Source organism: Pinus tabuliformis, chromosome 2_1 (assembly GCF_031772625.1).
Source record: "Pinus tabuliformis cultivar Carrire ecotype Pingquan chromosome 2_1, CPIR1, whole genome shotgun sequence".
NCBI lineage: Eukaryota > Viridiplantae > Streptophyta > Pinopsida > Pinales > Pinaceae > Pinus > Pinus tabuliformis.
In genome coordinates, this window is record NC_142299.1 from 414,331,828 (window position 1) to 414,341,538 (window position 9,711).

The following is a 9,711-nucleotide window of genomic DNA, read 5'->3' on the forward strand; positions in this document are numbered from 1 at the left end:
TGGGGTCACACTTCTACACATGTCTGCTACAAAGATACCCGGAACATAATTGATAGAAATTTGAACTTGTTGCCCTTCTATCAAATAGGCACTCTTGAGTCTTTGGCATGGCATCCTGACAACATTCACAGGATGGGTTATTTCAAACAAATCTATTCCTTGTAAAGTATCAATACTCTTTAGAACTACCCAAATGAAAGACTTAGTTTTAGGGGTAAGATATACCACATTTAACCAACAAATCACATTGGATTCATTTTCTTGGTGGTTTATCATTTTTATTTATTTATTCAATGTGCCATTCACATTAACATAAATTTTGTGGAATCTATGTTAGTATCTTTTTTCCAAAAGGTTGCATTGCAAAAGAAAAACATGTAGATTTTGTTCTTTCTACTCCGATGTCCCGATGACTACAACATGCATCAATACAGAAGAAACTTCAAAAAGTGGATTTGCAACAAAAAATGATAAATCACGTGGAGAAATTATTGTTTAATGGAATATGTGTTGTGGAAATAATAATCAAGGAAGTACATTAGTCATGGAAATAATTTTCAAGGAAGTAAACAATAAGAACATGGTTTTGAATTTTGAAAACCATATAAAGCTCAAAATGCTTTCATTTTGTTCATTGAAAAACATAAAAAGATCATAGTGATTTATTTTTTTCCAATAAAATTGTTCAATATTTCCCCGTCCAAAATACTTGTAGGCTAAACTTTTGCTACTTGCGATGATTTGCATTTTTTTGTCCACTTAGATATCTAAATGCTGAAAGCTATTTTTTTTGTCCATCTTCAAAACCTATAGGACATCTTTCTAGATTCCAATCCAAGCAATTCATATTTAATACAATAATCTACTCATGGGAGCATTATTGGATATTTTTCATATATTTTTCTTTAATCTCTAGAGAGACTGAAAGTGACCTTTGAGGTTAAATTTGATTGGAGCCATCAATAAAAAAAAATCAGGGGTAGAATGTGGAGGGCTTAGTAGAAACCTATATTGCATGGGATTTCACTTTCCCCTCTCGCTCTTGTGTAGGATATAGTGTTGTAGGAATGTGTTCCTGACTTGGGTAGCTACACTTCCAGGTTCTCCCAAGAATGTTCCTAGCACTCATGGGAACATTACCCATATGGTTGAAATATGACCAATTGGTTTTCTTTTTCTAAAAATATTGCGGACTATGTGAAGGCCCTAGTAGGCCCCATACACTATAGAGGAGGGTTTAGAGCTTATAAAAACTCCAATCCATATTTTTTTCTTATTCCAGTTGTCATCTAATCATTTCATTCATTCATGATTAGGGTTTTGAGAATTTCCCATGGCAAGAAAAAACAACAATAGATAGTAAAATTATTTTTATTTTTATTTCTTTACTTGTCATAGAATTCAACTCTATTTAGCTTTTCAGTTTCCAATATCTCTTATAAATTAGGCACATTGCCTATTTTTTAAACATTATTCTATGCATGATGTAACCCTTTGGTGATGATGGCCTATTACATTTCATATTTTATGCCTTCCAATCTAGTTCATAACTTTATAATTGATAAATGGTTGATGTTATTTGGTTCAAATTCATTTCCTATTATACTTCATGCTATTTTATTTTGACTTTGTAACTTCTAAATAGTTTACCATTGGTTACAAAGTCTTGATACTTGTACTAAATGTTTGGTGTTCTAATCTACTATGAATCACATTTCTAAGCTCTTAATAAATCATATTACCTATTATTAGCATTAAAGTCTACATTCTTGACAGTTAATTTGGCATTCTATATATGTTTTTGAAGGTGTTGGCACTAAGGCTAGGAATTCCATCCATCATAATACTCATTCCATTTTCACAACCATGATGGCTTATAAGGGGCTAACATGTGTTTTTATTTTTTGGGGTAATTAGGGTGGGTGGGGTGGAGGGAATATGACCACACTTGCTTTACCAATGAGCTAGGTCTTGTTGTACAAGCCCTTTTTATTTGAAAATATATGCATTATAACATAAAAATATGTGTGTTCATAATGTCCCTAGGAATTCTTTGCTCCCAAGTCTTTTTTTGTAAAATATTGCTTCAAGAATCTTGCAAAGTTTGAAGGCCTCTTGGATTTTCATGACTTGTAGACTTGAAAGCAAATGATGCTACAGTCAGTATAGAGTCCATAGTCAACAAATTGAGTTGCTTTGTCAATTCCTTGAAATTGATTACTATTGGTGGTTGTTGTGCATGTGTCTCGATTGCCTAGTGGTAATTTTCACAAATCTAGAGTTAGTATTGTACAATTTCTATTTAGCAAGTTTAGATATTGTGTTGCACAATCATTGTTTGGTTTGACTAATTTGTTCTATTTGTTGTAGTATCATGGTAGCAAAATCTTGAAAAGAAAGCTTTGTTTTACTAAGAGTTTGATTTCCTTTTGCATGAATTTTTCTATTTTCAATTTCAAACATTGTTGGATTTCCTTCGCCCTTCACATTGTTGATTTGTTCACTACAAATGGTGCAAATGGTAATTTATTTCTCTTTGAAAATTTCATGGAATTCTTAATGGTGGTTTTGATATCATTTATTAGTATTTGAACCTTTATAAATGAATTTTTTGATGTCTACCTTTTGTGCTTCTATTGCTCACATAGGACCTTGATGTCTTCAATGTTTCATAGTAGGTCAATTGATGCTATGGTATGTTCCACCCATTAGAGAAGTGAAAACATGTCACATGTGGCCACTTGGTTCTAGTAATATATATTTTCCTTGATTTTGACTATCTGAGCCCAAAGTATAATAATTGAGATACAATGACCTTGTTCTACATTATGGTTTCCTTCATTTTGGATGCATGGTTGCTACCTCATGCTACTTGCTTATTTTGAATTTTGTTGTTTTTGCTTTAATGAATTGGTCCCACAATTGTTGATTCTTGACCTCTTTGAGTGATTTGAGTGTCAGAGTCTTGGAAGCACCTTTGATAGCACACTCTTGTAATGAATATATTTGGGAGCACTCTTTGGGTATGAAGGAGTGCTCCATGCCTCCATGGGAGGCACTCCACAAAGTGCACTTCTCTAGTGCTTTTGGAGTAAACATAAAAGCACTCCTTAAGTGAACCTAGAGGTTTCCTTGGGTGATCGAGAGCACTCTCGCCATTAAAAAAATTATCATGAAGCATTCTTCTCCTTACTGAAATTGATTTTACAAAATTTCACATTTGTAGGGTTTTTTTCATGAAAGGCCTGATGGAGGGTCTTAATAGCCTCTGAATTCCTAGCTAGGGTTTATGGAGAGCTCAAAGGGAAGTTTAAATGATACCATATGCATTATTGTTGAATATATAAGAGGCAAGGTCTATGCCTTCTCTTCCTTGAATTTTTTGCGCTTTGTGTTGAATGCTCTTTTTTCATACTCTTATCATTCCTTTTCCTTCATTCTGTTGTAGGTTTTTATCAAGAAGCATGTTGGGTATATGGTGTATTCTTCCATCTTTAAATGATGGTATTGATTGGCAATACAAATGATGGGAATGGATTTGAGAATATTCATGGTGAGGAAGGCCCATTCCGTTGATAGGGACTTTTTTCTTTGTGATATATTTAAATCCATCATAGAGGTATTTGATTTGGTGTTGACGCGTGGAATGGAGGAGACTCCTCCTAGAAGATGCTAGAGTTCATTTCCAACCAAATGGTTCTAAATGAAATCAGATGAAGAGATCTATTTTTTGATAGATTTATCTTCAAACCATTTCTTTTTATAGTCTAAATCAATTTTTAGTGTGAACTTTATAGTCCTTGCACCTTTTGCATTCACAACATTTTTACATTTTACATCTTGTATTTCGTCAAATTTGTGACTCTTTAAGTGCATGATAGGTGTTGAATACCAGTTGTTTATTTATAAAATATGGCCCTATTGTGTATATATGTAGTATATTACATAGTGATAGTATTACTAACTTTCTATTGTCTTTGTGTGATATGAAATAGCTATGGACCACCTCAACCTTTGGGAGGGTCACAAAAGCTAACAACTGATGTTGCTATGACCTATGTCAAAGCAGTTAAAGAAATATTTAAGGATATGAGGGAGAAGTATGATGAGTTTCTTGAAGTAATGAAATATTTAAAGACACAAAGGTTCACAATTGATATTTTATATGATATTAGTAATGAGCAGATTTAGCTATTCATTATTTATTTGAGAGGGGCCTACATTTTTTACCCAGTTTCATTTCCTTTTAGGATTGATACAACGGGTTCTATTGCGACGATGAAGGAATTTTTTAAAGGCCACCACAATCTTATTTTAGGCTTTAACACCTTTCTTCATAAAGGCTATGAAATTACACTCCCACTAGAGGAGGAACCAACACCAAAAAAGAAACCAGAAAGAAACGAGTTGAATTTGTTTAGGCAATCAATTATGTCAACAAGATTAAGGTAATTTAACTAACCAAGTGAGTACTTGAATACTTTTAGATTCAAGATTTGGAGCCTTTGTCTTCTAGCTAACAATGAAGCTCCCATTCAAAAAGAAACAAGTTTAATTTGACCAAACAATCGATTATATTAGCAAGATTAAGGTAATAAGATTAATATCTGGTCAGTAATATCTGAGAAACCATCTAAAGCTAGTTTTCTCGTTTAGGTTTGCAGGGTAAACCCTCCATGTTTTGTGGTGTATCTTAATTTCCATGCTCACTATATTATTTTTGAGTTTAACAATTCTGAGTGGCATGAGCTACTCATTGTTATATTCAATGATTTGGGAATTTCAATTCTCAAATTGTGGTATTTGGTGATTTTAGAATCTAGTGGTTGCCAACACTTTAATATGGATTATTAATTCTTGTTTGCTCAAATAATTGTCTATGGTTTATGAGTTAAATGAACCATGGTATGTGATATTATAAGTCACATATATGTGGATGTCGACAATTCATCTAGCATAATTATGGATTCAATACTCATAATTCGTCATTATGAATCATTTTGTCCATGGTTTGGTAAAATCCAAAAACATTAACGTGCAAGCCAACCATCTAGGGTTTCTAAGAGATCCAGTGTTTCCATCACAAAGTCATTGCATTTCCACAAGGAGTTGCTAAATTGGGATTGTTAAGAGCATGAATCTCAGGCAAAGTTTTTCCTTGAACGACATTTTGCTTTGTCATTCAATCAATTCACCTCCTTACTAGGTATGTTGGCTTTGCCAGGGCCATGCGCATCCATTGATAATATATCAAATTTTGTAGAGGTTGTATGCAACCATATAATAGTTGTACAGGCCATAAACATCACTACTGGGTATTCTAGATTTTGGGGCTCTTAATTTGCTAGTGGATAAGTTCATTGGGGAGAACTCTCATAAGCTAAAAAAACCCTCTACTGATCATTGTCCCTTCTTTGTATAATCAAAGTGCCAATATGGAAATTCACTCCACTTGAAGATGATGTCAGCTCATTGGAGATGAAATCAATGTAGCATGAAGTTCATTTGTTGTTGTCTAGATCAAATTTCCAAGAAAAGCTTGGCCTTGAAGAAGAGAAATGTCCTACATAAGAGATATTCATTGTTGGAAGAATATATTATTATGGATGAGTTCCTTTCTTTTGTTTTAATGCAGCATATAAAGAAAATGACTTGAAAAGATGAAACTGTCCCAAATCGACTACTCAAAACCAGTACTTAGAACCATTTCAAAATCAATAGGACTTTGTGTTAGCATCTACCATTGATGATTTATTCTGTCTGGCCTACTTTTTGGGTTGTGGAATTAATTGACATCTCTTTCATTGTTTTACAATTTAAAACAAAAGGAGGTAACAAGTTGAAAGAGTATTGTAAATATTTAACAAAAGAAGATTGTTGACCTCAAAGATGCTCCTATATTGCATGTAAGAAGGTTTACACTGATCCGTGATTTATCCTTGATTGCTTTTTTACTGTTTTATTCAATATGATACACTCTTTTATTGTGTGAGGTTCTAAGAGCCTATTTTTTCTTTCAAATTCACTTCAGGTGAATAATTGCTGCACATATTGATATTAGGCAGGTGATTGTTCTTTCTTGGACACTTGTCATCATATGAAGGTAAGGGTTTTCATAAGATCAATACTTAGTTTTATACATGATTGTTTCTTTTCATTGTTTAATAATAACTTGGTAATCTTTACCCATTTCTAGACATGAAAATATGTGCACTATGAGTTGGATCCAACTCCTCGTCTAACTATGGAAGGGATGGTTGGTCTTCCACCACCAAAACCATTACGTGTATAATATTGCTTAGAAGTTGAGCTTGGGGAGACACAATGTATCAATTGTGATATACACAATTTCAGAATGGATATTTTGGGTCAGTTTGGAGTTATTATGGAAGACCAACCCTCGGATATTCACATGTAATTGCCATATGGAACAATGGTTGATGATGAGATGAGGAATTTGAATTTTCCAACTCTGTAGGTTGATGGCCTCATTTTCCTTTTGGTTTCTAGAAATGCAATGGAACTTGGATGAGAATAGTATGTCCTTATGTCATGTTAGCTAATTTTGTTGCATACTAATTGATTTATGTTCTTACAATTTTGACTACAAAGGAGATGAATTAGGAGTATTTTTTCTAACCAACATAACCAAATGTTTTTATAGTCAACTTTTTCCAAGTAAGTCTGATTTTCATGTCATTTGCTACTTTTCTGTCGCTTTTCATATTTTGCTTTCTACGAATGTTGTTTTATTGGTTTTGTTGAATGTCTGTTATCATTTTAATGTATATTAGCTTATAGAAGCATCGTTTCAGTTTATATTTGCATCTCACTGCTGTCGCATGCATGACACTATTTTGCACTGATAGTCGTCATTGCGGCGACTCGTTTCACACACATGATTGCGTTCTTGTTTTCTCAATCCTACATTTACTGTTTTCATGCATGATCATTCGCTCTTGCCTACATTCAGTCTCACCATGCATTCAAACCTCTTCATGTTTTCAGTCACCCATCAGTAGGTCTCAGCTGCCTTGGCCGGAATATTGCCTCACCTAGACAGAAATACACATTTCTGGAAGTGAAGGCTCTGCCTTCTCTCCAGAAATTGTGCAATCCTGGCCAACATTGATCACCAACTTGCATTGCATAATTCTGGGAGGTAGTGCCCTGCTAACCCAGAAAATTATGCAATGCAATCTCTTGGCATGCATGCCCTTGCTAACTGAAATTATGCATTGCAGAGTTTCAACCCTTAGCAGGTAGGCTGGACAGTTCATTACGCAGTTCCAGCAGTCAGTCAGGCAGGCTGGACTATGCATTACATAGTTCTAGTAGTCAATAAACCTCCTGACAGTCCGAACTATGCCTTGCGTAGTTTTGGCAGTCAGTCTCATGGCCTCCCCGTGAAAATTGTGCAATCTTTACTGCCAGTCACCCAGGTATGTTACATGTCAGTCCTCAAATTTATTTTGGTTTTTAACTGACAGATTTCTTGCCATGAGTTTCACTATGTCTCTAGGTATAGCAGGTTTTTGCCCGTCTCTCAGTCATACATGTACAATGGCCTCCAAGAGAGCAGGGTCAAAGGACACCTTTGGAAGTGAAACTGGAGATGCAGTTGAACAAGTGTCTATGGGCCTGCCCGTTTACGAAGATACCAAGTTGGTCATAGACAGAGACATCAAGATGAAATGGCAAGACATCAACCATTTTTTAAAAACATGTCTTTGTGGTGATTATAGTGGGTAGATGGGTCTGGTTATCCGAAATTCAAACAACCATAGAAAAAAATGGAAAGGGTTGTGGAAACTGATATGTTATTGATAAGTTCCATTACCAGTGATCAAGGCACTCTTTCTACAATACTCTCCTAGATTCAATCTCACCGCTTCAATGTGTGTTTTGCATCAAACCTCAAGGCCATGCAGAGCAAGCTCAACACCACCACCATTTCATCATTTGCAGATTTTTTTCTAAATTATATAAGATCTCACACATATCCTTTTCTATAATTTTCTATCATTGAATACAAATAGAGTTTGATTCCTTCTACGCCATAGGAAATCTTAGAGCAACATACCAAAGCCAAAACACATCTTTGGGGAAAAACATAAGATGTTGGAAGGTAGGAGAAATGGAAGTAATAGATGTATCATCTCCACCAAAATTTTTGCATCTGCTTTGCCTAAAGTCTAGTATGCAGATGAATTTCCTACCCTGGGTTCAATGCCCACAAAAGATGCCAAGAAAATAGGGAAGCCCTATAACAGCCATGGTAAAAAATCCATGTAATAAAAATTTAATTAAGGAAAAATAATAACCATGGTCATGGGACATGTATTACAAGTTGAATGTTGGGAAAAAAATCCTAGTGTGGGTGATGATTTGGTTTATTATGGTTATGGAAATTGGCAAAGGCAATGGCTAAGGATTTGGAAAGGAAAAATGACATTTATTGGCATTTATTAATAAAAATAATGGAAATAGGAGAAAAGGAAGGTGAAAGGTCACAAGTTGTATGTGAGGGGGAAAATGAAGGAAAATAATGGAAAATTGAAGAAAATATAGGCATCATTAATAAAAAGGCTTCGAAGGATCATTTCATGGCTTTTGTCAGTTCATAATTTTGTCAGTTTAGTTTTGGAGCTCTCATTCTATTCTCTCTCTCTCATACTCTTGGACACTTAAATTTTTCTTGGAGGAGTCTTAGAGGAGTGTGGCATACTCAGGATTTGGGACAAGAAAGCGAAGGAAGAGCAGGAGAGCACAAGAGTACATCAGCATCAACAACTAGAATGGGTTTTGCTTACAAGTACCGAGTTGCATATATGATTTCCTTACTAGTTTTGGCATGCATGTGGTTTCTTGGTCATGATCTGTCATTAGCATGGAGGATTATGCAGATTGATAGTATTTTTGCCTAGCCTTGCCATTTAATGGATAACCATGGTGTTGTGGGAGTTCCTAGTTGGTTCTCATGTTCCTTTGGTTGTGGGTTATGTTATTAGTTCCTTGATCCTTTGTTGGAAAAATGCCCTAGAGCCCTGTAACAACTTGGGTTGAGTTATTAGTCCTAGAGCCTTGGTTCGAAAAATTCTATGGAGCCCTTGGTGGTTGAGTTACTAGTCTTAGAGCCTTGGTTGGACAAATGCTCTAGAGCCTGAAAACAATTGTGGGTTGAGTTACTAGTCCTTGAGCCTTGGTTGGAAAAAACACTCTGGAGCCCTAGATAGCTTGGGTAGAGATCAATCTGGTGATGGATAGTGATATCCATCGAGAGGTGGAATCACTAGTTGAGGGTTGAGGCACTTTGACCTCTGGAAGCCTTGGTTTGATTTTGATGGATTTGTTCTATGAAATCCCACAATCATGCTTGGAATATGGCATGGGGGTGGTTGGATGAAGAGAGATTTGGTTCAGCCAATCTATGGTTGGGTGGAAGAAGGAAGTCCCAAACCTAGTTGGCCTTTGCATTCATCAATAAGATCTCTCTTTCTCCCTGGTATTTTATGGGTAAATATACTTGTTTATGTGTGGATTATATGGTTTTTATACCCTTAATATTTTTGTTGGTTATATGTTGGTTATGAATGAGTTTTGTGACATTAATAATATATGGATCTCATCATCTTTTGGTTAGTCCCTGAATGTACAATGAATATATGGCCTAATATATGGTGATGCAATTACTATGATGAGGCATCAGTG